Source organism: Eumetopias jubatus, unplaced genomic scaffold, assembly GCF_037043125.1.
Source record: "Eumetopias jubatus isolate StellerSeaLion01/CBP00866 unplaced genomic scaffold, mEumJub1_p1.0 scaffold_7, whole genome shotgun sequence".
NCBI classification, from domain to species: domain Eukaryota; kingdom Metazoa; phylum Chordata; class Mammalia; order Carnivora; family Otariidae; genus Eumetopias; species Eumetopias jubatus.
In genome coordinates, this window is record NW_028274813.1 from 98,040,786 (window position 1) to 98,064,016 (window position 23,231).

Below are 23,231 nucleotides of genomic sequence, written 5' to 3' on the forward strand. Positions count from 1 at the left end.
CACTACTTGGAGGTAGTTCTCTCTACTGTCTCATGTGTCAGGACAAGCCACAGGGAAGGGGAAGGCCACTGAATTCTGAACTTGGATTTCTTTGAGAACCATTAGGAAATTTCATAAGCCAAGCCTACTTATATATTGTGTTACTAACTACCTTACTCAGGATTTATTAGGTATTTGTACAGAACAGAATAGAATTCAGTGTTTGCAATTCTATATTTAACATCCATCTCAAACACACAATATTTAGAAACCATGCTGAAAATAGTATTTAGACATATTGAATGTTATTAAGGATATATAAACAATAAATGCATTTTAATTACTTGAAAGTGTATTTTAGATTAAATGCTATGTTGAAATCTCTGTTTTCTTAAAGAGAATATTTTAAAAACTTTAAAAATGATACTTTCATAAATATTACCAAAATAATAAACTTCTGAGAATACTTATGGTTACAGTATTTACCTTTTCAGTATCTAAAGCAAATGGGAATTTAAAGTTACGGTTTTCTATTGAAATGCTTTTACTGAAATATATGCAATGTATAGACCTTTAACAATATGAATTGTAAAAAGGTATAAAAATGAAAATGGACTATGTATATTTTATTTCATGACCATTTGAATATCATACTTCCCAAACGAAACTAGAAACTTGGCAGTAACCTCTCAGATTTCAGTTTGCTGCTTATCCAAAATAGCTTTAATCATCTATAAAATACATATTACCTTTACTAAAGAAACAGTAGAAGAACTAGGTTAATACTCTACTACTCATACTGCTACATAAAACAGTAGGCAGGGTTACTTAACATGCAAAACATTGATAATCTACTTAATTGACCACAGAGCATTGGTTAGAGGCCTTTTCTTTTTGTAAGTCATGATATATATAACTTTAGGTATCATAAGCACAGACCTCAGCTCCTATATTCCCCTCTGCAGATCAGCTGAATGGTAATTCCTGTCTGTGGACAAAGGCCCAGTAAGGTTGTGTTGGCATTATTAAAGCAGTATGGTCAGTAAAGGTTGAGAGAATGATCTGCTCGAATCCGCTAGCTCAGTTAATGATTAACTCTGTGACCCTGGACTTGTCAGTTAGCCCTTAGGAAGTTTGAAGTGAGAAATCTGAATTTCCTTTCAGGTCTAAAAATCCTAAGTACTTACAGTTTTAAAACTGATGTGACCCTCCCCTGCCAAAAAAAAGCCTTGATGTGCCCAGTACATAACCAAAAAGCATAGTGAGCCTAGTTTCCTTCCTACTGATAAAAAAAAAAAAGTGTCCTTAAGTACATTACGTTTTCCACTGCTTTTCTAGATAGGTTGAAATACTGGACAGTGTAGAGTGGTAGCAGCAACATTAGAAATGACACTTAGACATTGAAAACTCCACCATATACACACACTATCATTACCTTCAAGGAACTTAAAAACCATCTAGTATGAGAAACAAGCATTCGGTGAATTAATTACATTGCAGTGAGGCAAGTAAGGGTGTATACCAAGCACTCTGGAAACACAGGGTAGGTAGAACTAACCCTACCTTGGGAAGTACTAATGGCCTCAGGAGTTGACATCTGAACTGTGTCCAGAAAGATGAGTAGCAATTCTTCTGTTAGAGAAGAGGGAGGATGAACCAGACAGGTAAAAGGCATAAATGTGAAAAAATAAACACATGCTCAGGACACATCTAGAAGTACAGCATTACTGGATTCTATACCAGATACAACTTTTGTACTTTTCCTATAACAGACTTACTTTCCCACTCAGAGGAGGATTGGGGAACATATAAAATCAGTACAGATATGAAAAGGTATAAACTGTCACAGCAGTCTACCCTGGATAAAGTCCTAAAGTATCCTGGCCGATAAATAATAGGCGGCATTTGTAATTGTTAAGATTTATCTGGGAGACTTTCAGAAGGCATGGTACTTTGACTTTGTGAGGTGTTTTCCTCCTTTTTTAAGGTTTCTGAGCTTCCTCTCCCCTTCTCTAACCAGTAACTTTAGTCTTTGTTCTTCTGTGTACACTGGTTGTTTTTCATCTGTATCAGATTTGTACTAAGATACAACGTTTAAGGAAAATTTTGAAGCACTGGATATGGATTGGGGGCAGTTGTGGTTTTTTCCTAGTAATTGAAAGAAAAGAAAGAAACATTTGTTCTGTGTTTGTTAGCATCCTTTACAGACTCACAGAGGTGTAGGACTTATATGTATGAGGATCTGTGTTCACCATTATCTGTATTATGTTAATATTTAATCTTTTTAACACACCTCTTTAAGATAACTAATACTCTCTTACAAATGAGGAAATTGAGACTCAGAGATACTAAGATCACACATACAGCCAAGATTACAACCTAATTTAATAACAAGGACCATTTTCTGTATATTTTGAATGTTAAGCATATTACGTATCTTGGTTTACTCATAAAACATCCTGTTTAGTATATTAAATTTAAGTCATATTCTGTCAATTATGTTTTTGTTGATCAAATTTATTTTTAATTAGCTTTGTTCTTTTAAGAACCTGTCACCATCTGAAAGGATGATGTAGAAAAGCACAGACTTTCCAGTCCAGCAGATAATGGGTTTTATCTGATCTCAGCTGCTTTTTATTTTAAAACCTTGGAGAACTTGCTTTTAAGTTTTCTGAACACCAAGGAGAAAATAATGCCCTTCTCAAATGTTAGTGTGCAGGTATCCTGTGCCCAACATGTGCCCAGCATATAATAGACACTCAAAAATAAAGGTTCTTTATTTTTTCTAGTTCCTACCACTGCAGCCCGAAATTTAAAGAACTTCAGCATCTCATTTTTACCAAATGTTGCTAAAACGCAAGCAAAAGTTTGAAAACATGAGGGATAAATGTTACACAGAAAGAAAAAAAGTTACTATGTTACTTAGACTTGCATATGTGATGTATGTGCTTGGCACATGAGTGGTAAATCGTAGCTGCTCTTGTTTAGAAAGCATTCATTTTCAGAAAAGGAACCTGTAGGAGAGAAAATTCGTTGAATCAAATTCTGCCTAGAATTCATACTACTTATTTTTGCTTTCTCAACTATAAGGAGTCTGTTTTTTTTCCCCCCTGTATTTTTTTATCATTGGTTTAACATCTTTATGCCTCTCTGAAGCATTTCTCAGATGGAAAGAAGTTTCTTTGCTTCTTATTCTTTATCTCCTAATTTGTTGTTAGCATTTTGAGACATAGATCCTTTTTTTTAATATGCTGCAGAAGATGCAGAATTCTGAAATAAGAAAGAAGCAAGACACTTTCAAAATTTTTACCACCAGAAAGTAAACACATAGACAAATTCCAGAATGCTAACTTTTTAGACCCAAATTCTTCCTCGAGTTTTGTTCTTGTTCAGTAGCACTTGAAAACATCTTTTGAACATCAAATTTTAACATCTTCTTGAATGTGGCATGTATTCATTATTTGTTTCGAATGTAACTGGCTTATAGTCCCCGACATAGGCTGATGACACAATGTTTGTTTCTTAACCAAATGCTACGCTGTACTTTGTCCTTTGTTTTTGAGTGTGTATATATTTTCCCCAGAAAAGCTATTACAGTTTATCACATAGTTTCTTTGCTCTGTAGTTAAACTCTCAAAGTGTATTTTACCAGTTCAGGCATCAAGAAGAAATTTTTTTTGCTAACTCTTTACCCCTGTGTAAGGAACTTGGCTTCTGAGGTGAATCAAAGCAGCCTAGAATCCACCTTTTCTTGCTTTGCTGCAGATAGGCAGTTCCATAGCCTTTCGTTTGGTAATTGGCTATAGTTTAGGAAATGATGCCTTCTTTCTCCCCAAGTTTTTATGGGATTTTGTATTGTTAGGAATGGCTTTTTAAAAATTAGTGTGAATTTTGACTTGGAAAACTACCATTTAAAAGATTACAGGCAACCTAAGCCAGTAAGAAAAAGGTAAAGGATTAGAACTATAGGAGACTGTTATCTCCAGTTTATCCACAAAAATAGCAAGCGGGGCGCCTGTGTGGCTCAGTCGTTAAGCGTCTGCCTTCAGCTCAGGTCATAATCCCAGAGTCCTGGGATCATGCCTTCGGCTCAGGTCATGATCCCAGGGTCCTGGGATCGAGCCCCGCATCGGGCTCCCTGCTCAGCGGGAAGCCTGCCTCTCCCTTTCCTACTCCCTCTGCTTGTGTTTCCTCTCGCACTGTGTCTCTCTCTGTCAAATAAATAAATAAAATCTTAAAAAAAAAAAGAAAAGAAAAAATAGCAAGCAAGATGAGGAGCAAGTAGAATACTCTCAAAGGGAGTGACTTATATAAGTCACTCGGAAGCTAACAGAGTGATTATAGACAATTATCTGAGGCCTTTAAGACTAGCAAGAATCCTAGTGCTTCTGGAATAAGCAGTAGTTACACACAGCACCAGCTTCAGCTGAACTTGATGAGTGTGAACCCTCCATTTCTTGAACATGAGTTGGATTAGGTGTGAGCTTAGCTCCTTTGGCAGACAAGCATAGAGGGCACAGAACAACTAGGTACTTGAGAGTTTCTTATTTCTGGCAGTTAGATAAGCTGTCTCTATTTGAAGGCCAGTGCGATATAAAATTTCCAAAGTGGCTAATTCTTTCTCTGACTTTATAGGTCAGACTAGCAGAAAAATCTTAGTATATAAAGAGAATGGTTCTAAAAAAAATAAATAAATGAAGAGAATGGTTCTATAATCCATTCCAAACTTATATTCAGTTTAGCCATTGAATGAAAGATTTTCTTCAGACATTAATAAGAAATAGCTTCTGTTTATGCTGACAGTAGCCACTGTTCTGAACAGTGTCAGAATTGTATCAGTGTAGATAATAGGCTTTTAATCCATAGTTCTAAGATGTTCATTTTTGTGATGAGCCAGTAATGGCTTTGATCTTATTTTAAGCCAAAAAGTAGAAGGATAAGTAACCAGTGAGTGAGTCCTGTGTATCCACTTGTTTCTACTGATGTGGTTATATAATCACGGCAATATTTATTATTTTCTGACCTCTCTTATTTTTTAGAAAAGAAAGAACATCTGAATTTCAGAGCTCGTTTTTAAGGTTTATTGAACTCTTCAGTTGCTGGTATTTCAGATCTTTAAGACTTCCTAAACCAGATGTAGGATAAGATCCAATGTGTGTTCGTGTGTGTAACTTGTATAGTCTCTAAAGTATATGTGGTAGTTGAATTAATGTGAATGCTTTTAGAGTTTAAGCCCACTCTCAGGGTGTTCAGCATCAGTAGAACCATGAAAGGGTTTTTTAAATCTAAATGCAACTGAGGATTATTTTTGCAAGTATAGGAAAGAAGGAATAAATTAAGAAATTCCAAATTTTATCACTGGGGATGTTTTGGGCTCTGGATTTCATTCTAAGTTAGGGAAGGCAGTTACATCCTAAATAATTTGCTGATGTGAAATTTGCCATCTCTGATACTCCCTTTGTTTAACCAGTAGTGATTTTACCTTGAAAAGTCATTTATTATATTTGTGTAGTACCTAATTTCAAGGACTGTAATGTATGCAATATATATAAATGCATAGTTAGACTTTTAAGCATTTTAAACAGTTAGTCCAAAGATAGTTCCTAATTTCTCCACTGTGTTTTATTTATTGAATAGATTTTATTTTATTTTTTTAAAGATTTTATTTATTTATTTGACAGAGAGAGACAGCGAGAGAGGGAACACAAGCAGGGGGAGTGGGAGAGGGAGAAGCAGGCTTCCCGCTGAGCAGGGAGCCTGTTGAGGGGCTCTATCCCAGGACCCTGAGACCATGACCTGAGCCGAAGGCAGACGCTTGATGACTGAGCCACCCAGGCGCCCCTATTGAATAGACTTTAAACAAATTTTAATGTGTTGACCCTTCAAAGCTTTTGTCTTTTATCATCTGTAATTATTTTATTTTAAGATTTTATTTATTTGAGGCAGGGGGAGGAGCAAAGGGAGAAGGACAAGCAGACTCTGCTCAGAGCCCGATGCAGGGCTCAGTCTGATGACCCTGAGATCATGAACTGAGCCAAAATCAAGAGTTCGATGCTTAACCGACTGAGCCACCCAGATGCACCCATCTGTAATTATTTTAATACATAACTCAACATATCTATAATATGCCAACATTTTATTAGTGTTCAAACATAATTTGGTTCTAGAAATTATGTTTCTGAAAATTTGCTAGAACCTGCTTACCTTTTTGTTAATAGCCTATATTTCTACTCTACCTCAATGTACTTAACTAGGAGTCACCAGACTTTTTGTGTAAAGGGTTACCTAGAAAATGTGTTCGGCTTTGTGGGCCAGATGGTCTCTGTAACAACTGTTCAACTCTGCTACCAGAGCATGAAAGAAGCCACAGATGATACATAAATGAATGGACATGGCTGTGTTCCAATAAAACTTTATTTGTAAAATCAAGTTGTGGGCCACATTTGGCCCACAGCCATAATTTGCCAACCCCTGCATTAGACTTAACACAAGTTATATGCTTAAAGTAGATGCATTCTTATTCCCACAGTGTAGTTCCTGTGAAGAACAGACCCAAAGAGAAACAAAATTAAGTAAAATTAAATACATTTTATATAATTTTATGAATACTTAAATACATTTTGGGCCTATTCCCTGGTTATTTATGGGCTTTTTAGATTCATTACCTGATGATATTCATTAGTCCCTTTTCATTTCCTTAAGGCTCTGGGCACTGGGCTAGAGCTTATTGTATTGACAGAAACTTTCCAGAACTGTTATTTACGTTACTCTAACTATGATAGTGGAAAAGCCTCAATGTATAAAGTGGGTGGTACAGTGTCATAATTTTTCTAGATTTAAATGTCACATTAGGTAATAATATGCAGGAGAGTTTATTACATCAAAAGTAAGCCTATGAATATATATATATATTAGTAAATGATTATTTAAAACAATTGGGTTTGAAGTATTTAAATAATTTGATTTTGATATAAACAGTCCTACTGTAATTTTTTACTTAAACTTAGATATTTCTGTGCCCAATCATCATCTTTTATCCTGGTCGAATTTTCTCATAGAACCCAAAGCTAAAAGGTTGTTCCTAACAGCTTGAGAACCCAAATTGATTATGAAATGGATTCTGTTGAAACATGAACACTCTCGGGGCTCCTGAGTGGCTCAATTCATTAAGCATCTGCCTTGGGCTCAGGTCATGATCTCAGGGTCCTGGGATCGAGCCCCGCATCAGGCTTCTTGCTCAACGGGGAGCCTTCTTCTCCCTCTCCCTCTGCCCGCTGCTCCCCCTGCTTGTGCTCTCTCTGTCAAATAAATAAATAAAATCTTAAAAAAAAAAAAGAAACATGAACACTCTCTAAACATAAAAGTTTCATATGAAACTTGAGAATCTTCCATCCCATGACTAGAAAAATCATTTTTTCAGTGTTAATCTTTATAAATTTAAGTGAATATTTATGGCTTATTTAGTTCCCCTTTTAGCTTTAGATGGCTAGTATTAATAAGAAATAATAAGTAATAAAACTCTTATCAGGTTTTCTGACTTGTGCTTCCTAATTTTTTTAACTATATTTTTTAAACTATATATAACTTGATATTATTTGAAATCAAGTTATTTTTTTCAACATCACCAAAGATATTTGTATATTTTAAAACCCAGTAATTTAAATAAGAATTAGAAACGCCTTGACACTCTAGTGTCAAAATGGGCTCCATTTACTAGGTCTCCAGTAAGTGGAATATGGATCCATTCTGTTAAAGTCAGTAAATTTATATTAAGTGCTTATTATAGTGAAGAATTATTTTAGGCTTTATAGATTTAAGTATGAATAAAGCATGGACACTTGTACCCTGTCTTCACGATGCTTATAGTCAAAACGTAACTTTGACCTATGGGAAGTAGTAATTTTGCAATTTTTTTTCTATTGAGTAATTGTTGCCCTCTGGGCACATCCAGGAAATGCTTTTTGAATTAAATTAAAAGGATAAAAATAAATACTGTAAGGCCATTATTTTAAGTTATCTATAGTAGGGAACATCATCTGTTAATGACTTCCTGCTCCAAGCAGTACTTTTCCCCTTCCTCCTACTCCAGCTATTCAAATCATCAAAAATATGTTAACTTCTTTCCTTAGTATAAGAAACTGAATTATTTGTCCTACTTTTTCTCATTTATGCAGTTAGCTCCTGGCTATATACAATAGTAGGAGTAAATTTGTGGGGGGGAAAAAAGGTAAATTATAGGTAATTCAGCCATTACAGTGCACCAGGATTGGCCTAATTAACAATATAGGGTCATGATCCTCATGTGACAGAGGAGTATGGAAAACCAGAATACAGGAAACCTGTTCCTAAAGGGAAAAAGTTATGGTTTCACTGACATAAAAGTGAAATAATGATTATGGTTCCATACTAAATTCCTCATAGTAAAATTATCTTCAGAAATTAGACCATTTGTTATCACCTGTTGCTATCATTATTGTCCAGGCCCACCTTTATTTCTTTCCTGAATTATGGCAACATCTTCCCAACTAGTCTTCAGTTTTCCTTCAGTCATTTTTTTTTTTAACACAGGAAGATACTTTTAAAACCTAAATTGGATGATATTCTTCTGTTCAAAATCTTCCAGTAGCATTTCTTACCACTCTAAAACCAAAGTCCTTAAAATGGCCTTCAAGACCCTTCTGAGCTGACCCCTACTAACTCCCAGATACCATATTCCACTAATTTACCCGTCTGCCCACACACTTGCCCTTTTTTTACTGCTCCTTAAAGATATCAAGCCTGCCTTGGGGCCTTTGCATTTACTCTTTTCTCTGCCAGAGCACACCTCACTGAGTATCCACATAGTTTTCTCACCTACTTTTCTCTTTGATCATATATTACTTTATTGCTGGGGATCTTTCCTGACCATCCTACATAAAATGGCAACATGTCTCCATCACCCCCCCTTTTCTGACCTGCTGTATTTTTCTCTATAACACCTATTACCCTCTGAAATGCTAGAATTTGTTTATCTGTCTCAACCAAGAGAAACTTGGTAAAGCAGGAGTTTTCTTTATGTTGTTTATTGCTATATCTGCAGCACCTAGGTGCATAATAGATGCTCAGTGAATACTTGTTGAATAAATGAACAAACTCAAATGATTTGCAGTATAGCCATGGCTCTTCTTTCATCCTGGACCATGCTCAGCTGAGTTGCCTCAGAAGGCATAAACAACATACTGGGTAATCTGAAAGTAATATATCCCTCAAGGTGAACTAGGTATATTTTATCCATCTATAAGTGTTTAACATGCTTAAACTTTGTAAAAAGCTTTTCAGGGAGAAAAAGAAAATCTCCACAATTTTTTATCAGAAAAGTGGAAGTCTTTTCAGTGGCAAAGATCACTGAAATTCTTTCTGTTTATATAGACTTAGTCTTTCCCTCTGTTAGATAGAGTTAGGAAGATCTGCATTTGGTTTTCTGTGTGAGGTCTCAGAATTTGATAGTTATGTTCTTATATTCAAATGACCTTTATTCTAATTTTAACAGCAATAGTAGTTTGAACCTTTATATATATTTGAATGTTATATATATCAATTATTTCCATCTGAAATAACCAATGAACCTTTATATATATTTGTATGTTATATATATCAATTATTTCCATCTGAAATAACCAATGTTAGGGTAAACGAGTGTTCTCAGGGTCACACACTTGTAAAGGTACTATGGTATTGCTACCTCCTTTTCACTCTTTACTTTCCTATTGTACCTAGTAAACTTTCCAGCCTACCTGTTAACTACAGAATATACCTTTGTTTATAATCCACATAACAATCTCTTTTATTGATCTACTAAATTCTCCAGCCAAAAGACACAAAGAAGCAACTCACAGGCCCAAAATTCTTTATTACAAAATAGAGCAGGAGCCACAGCCTACGTAATTACTATAGGCTCCCCATTGACTCCTTTTCTGTTGCTTACTAAAATTATAACAAACCATCTTTGTAGAGACCTACATGTTTGTTTGAAGGGCATAGCCAAAAATCTTTTATTTTCCACATGATGCTGTGTCAAACATAAAATGTCTGGCATGTAGATCAAATTGTACATTACTGAGAAATCAAAATTGTGGGGCTCCTGGCTGGCTCAGTTGGTGAAGCGTATGCTCTTGATCTCCTGGTTGTGAGTTCCAGCCCCATGTTGGGTGTAGAGATTACTGAAAAATAAAATCTTAAAAAAAAAATCAAAATTGATACTGAGCTAATTAAACAATTACAGAGTTAGATAAGAGCGGTTACCTATTGGTAAGATGTTAACCCTCATTTTTTTTTTTACCATTTTGTTTTAGACACTACATAGCTATTTAAAAAGATGTTAGTTTTATCTTTTTTTAAAGATTTATTCATTTTTTTAGAAAGAGAGCACAAGCAGGGTGGGGTAGGGGGTAAGAGAATCTCAAGTAGACTCCACGCTGAGCATGGAGCCCGACTCAATCTTACAACCCTGAGATCATGACCTGAGCCAAAACCAGGAGTTGGATGCTTAAATGACTGCACCACCCAGGCACCCCAAAAGTTGTTAGTTTTAAATGAAAATATATAACTAACCCCTTATAAAAATACTTCATTTGCTAGCATAAATGTTACTAGAATATAAAGCATTTAGATTTACCTTGGGACTAAGAAGTTGTAATTATGTTTTTGGATTCCCTTTTGGACCAACCTTTCATTTCATGTAAGACTTTTAAGCTTTTAATTATGCCACTCACAGATAAAATTATAAAAATACAATTTAAGGTTGGTGTGGACAGTGGGTCTCATCTCTGCCAGTGAATCACAGCCCTGGGTCTTCAAAAATAGTAATACAAGATGTAAAATATTTCAAAAAAGCCTAACATTGTGTAGTTTATGGAAATAAAATTATCCATGGTCTGTAAAACATCACATTTCTTTCACTAGAGTGATTTAAGCCCAGCATGGCAAATTTTCATTTCCCTTTTAATCAGAAGTTCTGAATGAAAGTTATATGGCTTTGTTATCTTTTTTAACACGGAAAAATATTTGTTATAATTTAATAAAATCAAGAGACAAAAATCTTTCAAAATAGGAATTCAGTGTTTTTGGGTGGAGTAGATAATATAAGGTTTTATTGGTGGTGAAATGGCTAGGACATCTTTGGCCTAATTTAATGCCTACACTTTGCAGAAATGGAAACTTAGACTCAGGGAAATGCAGTGTCCTACCCGAAGCTCCCATACCTTCTAAGAGAGCTAAAACCTGGATCCCTATCTTCTGACTCCTAGTCCAGTGCTCTTTTTCATTATATGGTATCACTCCAAGTGTTCGGAACCTGAGCAGACTAACTCACATTACAGAGTACTAATGAATGATGGGGAGAATATTTCTGCCATATTATATGCACTTGTAATATAGATACTGTTGACCTTAATAATAAAAGTTGTTTTACCAGCAAAAATGAGTTTATTTGGGAGTAACAGAGAATTGCAATTCAGGACAAACAAACTATGGCAAAACCATAGGTAAGTACAACAAAGGAGAGGAATGTTACTTCAGGGAGAAAAAGTTGGGAATGTTGTTTTGAAGCAAAGCCCCTTAGAGAAAAGCAAGTGTTCAGGGTAAAGATGTTTCTCATCGATGAGCTGTGGAGGAAGTTTCTTGTAGGAAATGCAATATAAGTCTTTCCCTGTTGGGCCCTATAATTGATCATTGATCATTTTTTTCCAGTTGAGGATTCTCCTCTTAGGGGTCTATAATTGACAGACCTTCTTGTAATTGACATTGACTGGTATGGCTCCCCTTCCAGCCTCACTCACTTTAGTGAGGTTTCCTTTTTTAATAGTTTTCACAGTACTTAGAACAAGTAATAGGTTTCTTCTTTCGAAGTTTTGTGTCTGTTTCCCGGTCTGTCTGATAAAGGACACTTGTTGGGGTCGCATTATTGCTTTCCAGTGAAGTTTTGTTTTGTTTTGCTTTGTCCTGTGTTGAACTGACACCATCTCTTATTTCCATCCCAGTTTATTATACCCTTCTCAGATGTGTTTTCTTTTTTTTTTTAAGATTTTATTTATTCATTTGAGAGAGAGAATGAGATAGAGAGCATGAGACGGGGGAGGGTTAGAGGGAGAAGCAGACTCCCCGCTGAGCAGGGAGCCCGATGCGGGACTCGATCCCGGGACTCCAGGATCATGACCTGAGCCAAAGGCAGTCGCCCAACCAACTGAGCCACCCAGGCGCCCCTCAGATGTGCTTTCAAAATGAAGTATTCTTTGACTTTTGTTGAGAATGGTCACCAGAATTTAATAGTAAGAAACCATTCTTTTTAAGATAGGTTTTTCCATAAATTCAGGATCTGGGTGACTTCTTCCAGTGACTGAATGATTACTTGATTACAGATATGAGGCAGGATGATTTGGTAGACTCTAAATATTTAATTAATTATAGATATGAAGTATTTAAAAATTACCACGAACAAGAATTTTTACTGAAACACAAAACATAGATTGGGGCCAGAAATAGTTTAATGTATAAATTACCTAAAACTTTAGATTGCAGATTCTTGAAATGGCTGTGGGCTAAAATGCAGGTATTACTTTTGGTCTCTTTAAAAATAAGACGTAGTATCTTGTTGCTGTTCCATTTCTCATAAATTGAAAGGATCTAGTGCTTTCTAACTCAGAAGAAAAAAACTGCAGAACAAAAAAATCGTGTGGCAGTTAATCTAAGTGAGAGCTAACTTAACCCAAGACCAAATGTTTACGTTTTACAGATGATTTTATTTTTTTTAAGATTTTATTTATTTATTTTATTAGAGAGTGAGAGAGAGAGAGAAACAGCATGAGAGGGGAGAGGGTCAGAGGGAGAAGCAGGCTCCCCGCTGAGCTGGGACCCTGATGTGGGACTCTATCCCAGGACTCTGGGATCATGACCTGAGCCGAAGGCAGTTGCTTAACCAACTAAGCCACCCAGGCACCCCTACAGATGATTTTAAATAATAGCTTTGTTTGCTTACAGTTTTGTTGTTGGGTTGCCTAATAAGTCAATAGCGAAAAACTTTGTCTTGAAAGCTCTTCAGAAGCGCTGGTTTATTGAGGAATTTAAAAACTTAGGTGTCCATCATTTTTTTTACGCGCACACACACCGTTAGGCAGTCCTATGATTATAGAGCCATCTGCAGGAAAATTACCAAGTTGCAACATAGCTAATGGTTCTCTTACCATGTTATTTCAAGTGGCAAATGAGAAGTGGCAAACTGCAATTCATGTGGGGAAAGAAATGGACAGCCAAGAGATGTAGGAATTACCAAGAAGGGGGGACCCCCTCCTTTAATTTTTCAAAGAAAACTGCTTTGTCATAGTGAGTTTGTGATCAAAGGAAACATGCAATTTGCTTCAGGTTTTATATATTCTCAGTAATTACAGTTCTAGCTCACTTGAAGGGTGTCTAATGATAGCCTTTGAGAGGCTTTGTATGATCTGTCAGCTCTTTTCGTATTGATATCAGGAGGATACTATTTATTTACCCCAAAAAGAGATTTATTTGCTTTCTCCTCCAGGAGTTATGGTTGTTTTTACACATCCTCATTATACTCATACGGTTGTCAAAAGAGGAACTAAACAAGTGTTCTTTTGCCCTATAAATGTAGTTTATATAGCTGATTCTTACCACTGGCTATACCGATAGTTGTTTTCTATTTTGTTAACCATTAAGCATCTGTAAAACAAGTTAGACGTGAGATTTTTGTAAAGAAGCAATAAGAAATCTGATGTTCTCTGTCTGAGACAGGTAATATGATTTGTGAACTTCAGCATTGTTTTTACTGGGCTCTGAGAAGTGTATGTTTATATGTGTGTTGATGCTCCTCATATCCAACCAATATCAAAATAAACTGTGTACCAGTATTCGGACAAATCTAAAATATCTTCCACTATAAGTCTGATTATTATTTGGTTTGGCTAAGATTTAGGTACTCAAAACTAAGGCGTAATTGGAACGATTTTTTCAGAGTATCACTTAAGTAAAAGACACAAAATAAAGTCTTTGATTTTTAAGATTTTCATACAGTGGAAAACAGTATTTGGAAGCCTCTTTACTGACTGAATGGTATCAGCAAAATTAGAGTGACATTGTTGTATTAGAAGATGCGTTATATGATTTCACATCAATAGCATTAGCTTTAAGTAATATGCATTGAATGTTAATTGGTTTGAGAGAGATGCATTATTTTTTTTTAAGATTGATTATTTGAGAGAGAGAGAGCACAAGCTCTCAGAGGGAGAGGGAGCCTGATGTGGGGCTTGATCCCAGGACCCTGTGATCATGACCTGAGCCGAATGCAGACACTTAACTGACTAAGCCACCCAGGTGCCCCGAGAGAGAGATGTATTATTTTGCTAGAGTTTTATATTCTTGTTTTCTCTTTTGCAAAAGTAAATTTTCTAAATTGTGAGGGTTTTAGAAAAAGACCAGAAGCAACTTCCTGAACACTTAGGAATGACTTTAGTAACAAAGCAGCATATACTAGAAAAATGTACAATATAATGTTCACATATAAAACCTGGTATTGCAGGGGCCCCGGGGTGGCTCAGTCGGTTAAGCGTCTGCCTTCGGCTCAGGTCATGATCCCAGGGTCCTAGGATCGAGCCCCACATCGGGCTCCCTGCTCAGTGGAGAGCCTGCTTCTCCCTCTCCCTCTACCTGCTTCTCTGCCTATCTGTGCTCACTCTCTATGTCTCTGTCAAATAAATAAAATCTTTAAAAAACAAAACAAAAAACCTGGTATTGTGGTGTCTGACTTAGTTAGCCAGGCTAACTAAAATGCTGCACATTTAGGAGACCAGATTCATTCACAAGTCATCTCTCTACAAGCTAAATAAGACTGAGGAGGCATTGGGGAAGGGTCTTTTGCTTTTAATCTGCCCACTTGTAGATTCTATCACTTACTATCCCTCTTAAACCTATCCTCACCCCCACCTCCCTTGCATCCAATAATTTATTAGTTATTTACTGAGTTTCATGCTTAGGAAAACACAGAGCTCATTTGTAGAATTATTCACATGTGAACTTTGTTTGGCTTCATTTATCACTCTGAAAGTCTTATTTTCCAGGAGTTGATTCACTTAGAAATAATGTTGAAACTTTTCACGAGGAATCTTCTAACGGGTTTTAGATTTACTTTTCTAGCCAGATATTCTGGCCTTTTGGGACACCAGAATGTTGCCTCCTTGTTTTAGAAAAATGTACAATAAGATTAACCATTAACTGTTAAGGCCTTTATTAACTAATTAATTCAAGATGTGTAATTCAGTTCAATTAAAATTTTCTTTTGAAAACTTTTTAGAACTTTAGGTCACTCTTGAAACATTCTTGCTTAAGAATAGTTTATAAAACAGGGATGAGAGTAACAGTGATCCAAATAGGGATAAAGAAGAGCTAACAAAATAGATTAAAATAAAATATTGCGTAGGTAATTCCATGAAATTTTGCATAGGTCTCCAAGGAAGATATGTCTTGTTTCCCAACCAACAGAAAAATAAGAAGGAAAAAGGAAATTTTGCATGGGGGCTTGGAATTTAAACAGAAGCTGCCAGGAAGTCCCTATCTAGTAGACTTTTCGAAAACATCTTTTCCTAAATCTTCAGTAAAGAAGTAAAATTGCTTAGGCAAAGTACATTATAGCTTTGTCCTATCTAGTTTATGTCTGTGCTTGATGGCTATTGGAATGACAATAAACATCACATCCTGAACTGTTGAAGAAAGGGGAACCATATTTAAAATCGGTGAAATGCAATAATCCTCAAACCAGGATCATCAGTTTGTTAATAAAAGATGTATGGCTCCAAGTCATATTCTTTTCAGGGTTTTGTGACATTTTCATTAATCATGTTGCCCATGTGTACAGAAATGCCCATTTTGTTATAAAACTTGGTGATTGTTTAGATTATTAGACGAAGTAGCATGAATATTAAGTTAGATCACATCATCTTAGAATAACACATAAGTGATTACATAGAATTGTTGGTGGAAACAATCCAGGATAAAAAGTGCAGGACAGTTCAGAGCTCCTGTGCAGACTGCACGTCTGTCTGAAATCAGGTTTAAAAAGTGGCCCTGTCTCCAGCTGACTCGTTTTGTCAGACTGAGTCACAGGATTAACCCTTGACATGTTCCTTTAAAAAAAAAAAAAAGGCAAAGATTAAACAACTGCATTCACTAGAGCAGCACTTGATCCATCTATATGCCTTTTTTTTCCTGTAATATGATTCTTCTTAAGAAAAAAAAATTGTGCTGCAGCTGTTGCATAGATTAAATTAGAATTTTTCAAAAATATTTTTGAGGAAGAGAAAAAAGACAACATAAAAGATCATTTGTAATTGTGATAAAGAAAATGACAGTCTATGTCAACCAGTTGTAGTTTTTTCAGGGTAAGGCTGACTTCAAAAAAATATGTGGGGGTAACAAAAGACCTTGCCATAACACACAAGTAGACTATGGGAATATTTTATTTAGATTACCACCGTTTTCTTGATGATTGACTGTGTTTGAAAAATTAGTTTAATGTCATGTATATGTAGATCTCTCTAAGTTTCTGCTTCTTCCTTCAATTTAGGCAGTAGTGTATACCAAGTGAATATGTTGTGTACTGGGGAAGAGGAAGGTGTCTTAAATACACGTGTATGGATTTTGTATCTCTGTTTTTGAAAGCAGGAATGAAAAGGAGAAGCAAAAGCTTTTAATTACTCAACCCTGTTTAGAAACTATTATGTTTCACATTCAGGTTTCAGCTTTAATAGCAAACTTCTCCAGTTGCTTAATAAACTACTTTAGAACAGTAGATTATAGTGTCTGACTTTACTCTGAACTTTTTCTTTTTGCCTGAATATGTTTATTCCTTTCAGAGTATCATACAGTTGTATCTAAAATAAAGAACTGATGGTGAAATACTGATATTTTCATTGTGCTTTAATAGCCAAGATTGTATAGTTGGGTTTACATTATATTGTTTGTTTTATCAGACAAAATAGTACTCTTTTCTGGCAAGTCCCAGAGAAATGAGCCTTAACTACTGTAAGTGGATTTTGTTGTTGTTGTTACCAATATATAAAAGTTGTCTCAAGTTGGAGCAATGATTTAGGAAGAAAATGTTCAAGTATTATCAGTGTTTTGTGGCTTCCCTCTTTTCCTCCTCAATTTCTATTCAAAAGTAAATTTTTAAATTTTTAGTCATTAAGAGAAAAAGGAAATTTTATTTTAGATGATCGATTTCCCATCCTTTTTTTTTTTTAAGAGTAGCTATTCTGTCAGAGAACGACTATATCTATGAAAGAGCAAAATTTACTTGAATGGTTTTAAGGCTTGGCATTGTTAATTGTAAATCAAAGCTTTTTACACAGTGCTCTAAGGATTGAAATGGGTCTTTGTGGTCTCTCAGGAGGGAGGAAGTTACAAACCACTCTGCAGACTGGCATTTTAATAGTCTGCTGTACAGTGATGTTCTTTTGCAGCTGCTGCTTAGTCTTTTCTGTATCTGGAGAATGTGGGGAGGTTTTATTGTTACTCCGATACCATCAGCTTTTAAACATTGTGAAGTTAGCTGGCCTTATTGTCTGATCTGGTTTTATTACTATAATTTGATCAGTATGTTTCATAAGAATGGGTTGGGTTTTTTGTTTATTTTTTGCCCTCTTATTGAATGTTTCTGGAATATTTTTTAGAAGAGCTCTGCTTCATGAAAGGTGCGTTAAAAAAAGGTGATGTGCCCCTTTTTGCAGCTTGTTAGCTCTCCTCTGATTGGCACAGTTTTGTTAGAACCTGCAAGGTACAGGGAGAAGAGAGAGTAATACGAAGAGGTTTTGATGGGGAGAAAGGAGATAAACGTTTCTATTTTGTTTCTCTGGGTTAGAATCCAGACAAATGCAAAAGACAAATTGAGAAATTTTTAAATAACAAAATAATATGTGGGAGAAATATGTATTTGCAGTGTCTAAAACCTTTTGACTTACAAGTATAATAAAATATTTAAGTCTAGGAGACATTTATTCCTCTATCTTATTTTTCCTTTTTGAGAAATCTGAGCATTAACATAAAAATATGAATATAAAAAGTATTCTTTAAGAACAGTAATGAACTTGGAGGAAAGACATCTAAAAACCTTTTTTGGTTTATCAGCTATAGTGCACATCTTGTCTGTTATACACACCAGCCTTTCATACTTTTATATAAGGGAAAACAAAACTACTACTATTTACTGAATTGCTTTTACATATTAGATGGTCTAGAAGAGCATAGTCCATTATAAACTTTTAATTGGTGTTGTGAATGAGAAATTTAAGGAGATTTATAACTGAAAATCTGTATTATTAAATAGGTCTGAAAAAAACAGGTCTGCTAAAAAACATTTATTTTCAAGATAATTTTTTAAGTTTTTGTACTGAACTTTTTCATGAAATGTGCTCCTTTCAACATTTTTTTCAATATGATTTTTATAACTTAAAAAAAATCATGATTTGTTCCAGCTAGTTAAGAGGTACTTACGTGATGGGTCCGCTTTCTCCAGGAAGTGATTTTGTACAAGGCTTAACTGTCTAGATCCTTCTTGTTACACATGATTCAGTGTTTCCAATTCCTGATAGCTTGATCATGTGTTTATCAAAGTTGGAAGCAACTTTAGACCAGGCCAGATGGTAATGTTGCTAGAGGTATAGCAAGCTGGGTTTCCCTGCCACCTGTACTCTAATTTAGTTAAAACTAAAAACAGATTAAGAGATGTCAGTTTGCCTTTCTTTGAGAGAGAGAGGTATATATCATATATATGACAAAATTAACAATTTCTTGGGATATTTATCTCTGGGACAGTCTTTCTCTTTTCATTATTTAACATTCCTAAGTAACTTGTATTTTTTTTAAATACCCAAACTTTGTCATATTGGTATCCTCCACCAATGCAAGGACTTGATAGAAATTGAAAGAGGTTACTTACAGCATAAACCCTCCCTCTCTGCTCTGTGAGTTGGTTCAGTCCTATTTTGCATAAGTTCCTTTTGAGTAAATCCATGTGTGGATGCATAGTGCTGAAGACTTAACTCTGCTTGGCTGTGTGGATGTATGTCTTGGAGAGAAGCTGTGTGCATTAGCTGCAAACTAACATTTTCAAAATCAACATGTACTGTGCTTACCCTGTCCCTGGAATGGGCAGCAATTCTTTGATGTATTACTACAATGGGAAAACGGTAAGTCCTTTTCTTTGTTCATAGAGCTTCTAACTGGCTTATTTAATGGAAAACAGTGTAGATTAATTGCTTTTTACTAAAACCTGTGAGGTTTTATCATTTTCTGCAATACATTTAAACTGTGTATTTCTTTGTAAGTAGTGTCAGTAAAGTTGCCTTTGACACTGTTACTCAATAGTTGTTGGCTTTTATTTTTAAAATAGGATAGAAAATAAACCTGAATTTGTGAGTTACTATTTTTAATCCCTGATGTCTTTACTAGCAGTAAGCTTGAAAGTACATATTTTTCAATGTCTTTTTATATTGTAAACATACAACTTATATATAAAACACATACACTCACAGAGAGAGAGGATTGTTTGATGCTTTGTAGATAGAAGGGAAAGATGAAAGTCATCTTGGATATTCATAAAAATAACAAGTATGAAGCTCTGGGAATGATTAGGGAAGCAGTCAGCTAGTGAGGGCCGTATTTCCTGTTTGGAGTTTCAGGTCCAGAGCCTGACTTTACTGGGATACCATCTGTTTCCAATCAAACCAGAATTTTGACCCTGTACAGATTCATAAAATAAATCACTATTTTTCAAAGAATGCATTTAAACGTTTTCCAAAGAATGTATTTCTGGTCAATTTATAGCACATGGTTAGATGTTTTAAAATAATACCTTTCTGTGTTGCTAAGGAAGACTTTTCTGTTCTTTAATTACTTAATATTATTTAGAATGTTTCTACAAAAGTATCTTTAAGTCAGAGGATTTTGTATATTCTAAAAGTGAACTCACTGGACGATTAGGAGTTATCCTTATAATTGATAAGCATAGTAAAAATGTTATACTAGTAAATAACAATCTTGGGTTTATGTCAGAAATTCAGTATTTTCCTCCTCAATCTTTACAAAAAAAATTTTTCCCTCAGGTGTCTTTTTAAATACCTATATGACTTTAGTGACTTTTTTTGGTTGGGAGTAGAGGCATTTTTAATGCTAATGCTTGAAGTTATAAAGAAAATATAATCACATTTTCCTAAAATAGGTGTAAAATCAGATATGTTTCTTCCTTCCCTTTTCAACAGTTGAAAATGTTTTCAAGTAGCATATGATTCTAACCAGGGTACATGAGAACTAATGAAAGTACTTTTTCATTCTCTGACTGCTTTGGGAATGCTTCTTTGGACTCTGTTAGCATTTGGTTGTTAACTTTTGGGTAAGCTTTCTTAATAGATGATAATCAAGCCAAAATATCCTAAACTTATTAAAAAGTATGTGCTCCCACTAGCCATATAAGCAGAACTTTGGAAAATGTGAGAGGTAGATTTAGATGGGGAATATAAGTGAAATTACTTGATCTCTATATAGCTTCCTTGCTAACTGTATTTAAAATGTGAAAATACTTTTATGTCCAATTCTGAGTAAAATAGTCATTTTGAAGATTGTGTGTGTGTGTGTGTGTGTGTGTGTGTCTGTGAGTTCAGGAAAATTAATTATACAGGGCCTCTGAAGCAGAGAGACTGTAACTCAAATTGAGTTTAGATTTTATTCTTTCGAGAGCACAGATCACTCTATTACAACATTTCTCTTTGTTCTACATTGGGTTGGGGGCAGGGGACAGCTTTGATGGTATTAAGTATTTCCAGACTTATGGTAGATGACATAGCTGGTATGATAGAGAAGTGTAGCCTGAAAATTGATAGCCTGTGCCTGATATAGGTCAAAGGTGACTTTTATGTTCTTGAAAAATGCATAAAGAGCTGATATATTGCTTAGTCCTCTGGATCATAAGGCCCTAGTCTTAATGTATTTTCTTATATGTATTTTATTTTTACCACCTCTAGTTTTTTTTATTCTCTTACAACTCTTCAATAAGAAAATGATGTAGTATGTAATTACATTATCCAGAAACTATGTGAATGCCTCATTTTACTGTATATTTTGAGGGATGTCTACCCATCATGGTAAAAACTGGTGCTTTAACTTAAAATTTCCAGACTCTAAGTGAAATATACTTCCTTACTTCAGTTATGGAATTTTTATATAATCCTCATAGTGAACAGGTTAAATTTAAGCTCACTCTTTAATCCTACCTTACATTTTATTTTAGTTGATAGGGCAGATTAATAGTTTGAAATGCTAACAAGTTCCCATTGATTTCATTTTTAAGATCCCTTTGTGGGTATTAGGGAGCAAGAAATCCTAAATGGTACTGGTCTTAAAACGCTTTATCTTTTTTTTTCCAGTTTTTATTTTTAAATTTTCAAGTTGGTTTCATGTATTTAAGGATGGTTGAGATATTTTAACAATAAGACTGAGTAGTCTCTAGCAAAAAACAGATTAATGAGAGAAGAGGCTTTCTGTATTTTATTTAAGATTTTGTTATCGTATTATATTGGAAATATAACAGGCTTGGGCATCTCTATGCAGAAAAGAAAAGCCAAGATATTAACCCTGTTTTTCCCACTATTTGAAAAGAGAAGGGGTTAATGATCTGTATCATATGTAGCCTTTGTGTGGTTGTATTCTGTAACATACTGTAAAATATTAATATGTGTTTATCATAAACAGAAAACTGAAAACCATTTTGAATATCAATTTTGTGAGATTAAAAAATAGCAAGGAATAACGAGTTTCTGAGCTTCCTTATGTATAAAGAATTTGCCCTGCATTCAGTTTTCTCATTGATATGACTAAATTGTGTCCTTTATGCAGAAAGGTAGAAAGTCTTAGAGGTAAAGGAAGTAAAGTTTTGGGAGGAGAGGATTCCCGTTTTCTTCACCTTGAGGATTCTGGAGTTTCGGCCTTCCTCTGATCTGATCAGCCTCCATTTTCTAGGCCTTGAACTGAAGATGCTACAGAGTGTTCCAGGTATAAAAATTGCAGCAAGTACAGACATGATGCTCTTTTAATTGTATGAGGGGATTATTTTAATCTTATCAGAGACAACACAGAAATCCAAGTTTTGAAACTCAAGCTTAGAAATGCGTTTTTAATATTGAGCTTCTTTGGATGGAATCTGGGAAAGAAGAGACAGGAACTAACATGATTATAAGGGCTACTCTGTCAGGAGCTATACTGAGGGCTTTATGTTGACCTCATTTAACCCTCACAACCACTCTGTCATTTAGTTGTTACTGTCATTCTTTTATAAATAAGGAAAATGAGGTTCAGGGAAGTTAAGTAACTTGCTCAAGCCCCACCCAGTTAGTAAGTGCTGAGGTCAGAATTGAACCCAGATCTCTCTCCCAACAGCAGGTTTTCCCAAGGGCAAGTTAACTAGCCTCCATAGTAAAGGGCCAGATTTCATTTATCCTTACTATAATTTGTATCAAAATATACTACACTGGGAAGAAAATGAAACCGAGGAAAACAGGAGGCCATTCTTATAAATACTTAATGTATTTTGCATATATGATGAGACTAACAGTTTTATGAATGCAGATTGATGTGGTCAGTCAAGCAGATTTTTATTAGTTTCTGTTTAAGATGAAGAGCTTTAAACCCGATTTGTTTGAGAACTCAGGAAATCAGACTAGCGTGGTCTCCTCTTCTAATAGAATTCATAGTACTGAAAATTGCTTTAGCCAGGGTTTTGGCACCTGACTGCCCACCTAGCTTGTATTTTCATAAGAATTAGAGTAGAAAGTAGCTAAAATTTCATTATAAATACATCTAAGCCTTATGTTGCAAATAAACATTCTCAGTTAATAAAAGCACAGAAACCAACGTGAAAGTATATAGAGCTACATTTTGGTTCCATTGGGGATTTATTGCTAATTAACATGAGAGAAGAAAGTACAAGTAAATTAATTCAAATTTCCAGCTTGTCTATGGGCCCAGTAGAGTTAAACCTAACATTTGTATGATGAGGAAAACACGAATTAATTTAAGAATTCTGTGAAGATACAATGCTAACAACATAGAATGTCAAGGACTTTAGCTTAAATCTACTTTGATTTTTCTCCCCTTTACCAAAACTATCTTGAGACTATATTCTAGATATAAATCCAAGGATTTTTTTTTCCCCTTAATTT

General features: G+C 35.0%; 1 protein-coding gene across 5 annotated transcripts in view; it reads left to right on the forward strand.

Annotated features, from left to right (window-relative positions):
• The window catches only part of TCF12 (transcription factor 12), a 373,959-nt gene that overhangs the window by 295,805 nt on the left and 54,923 nt on the right, over positions 1 to 23,231 (forward strand). The gene's annotated exons all lie outside the window — the stretch shown is intronic.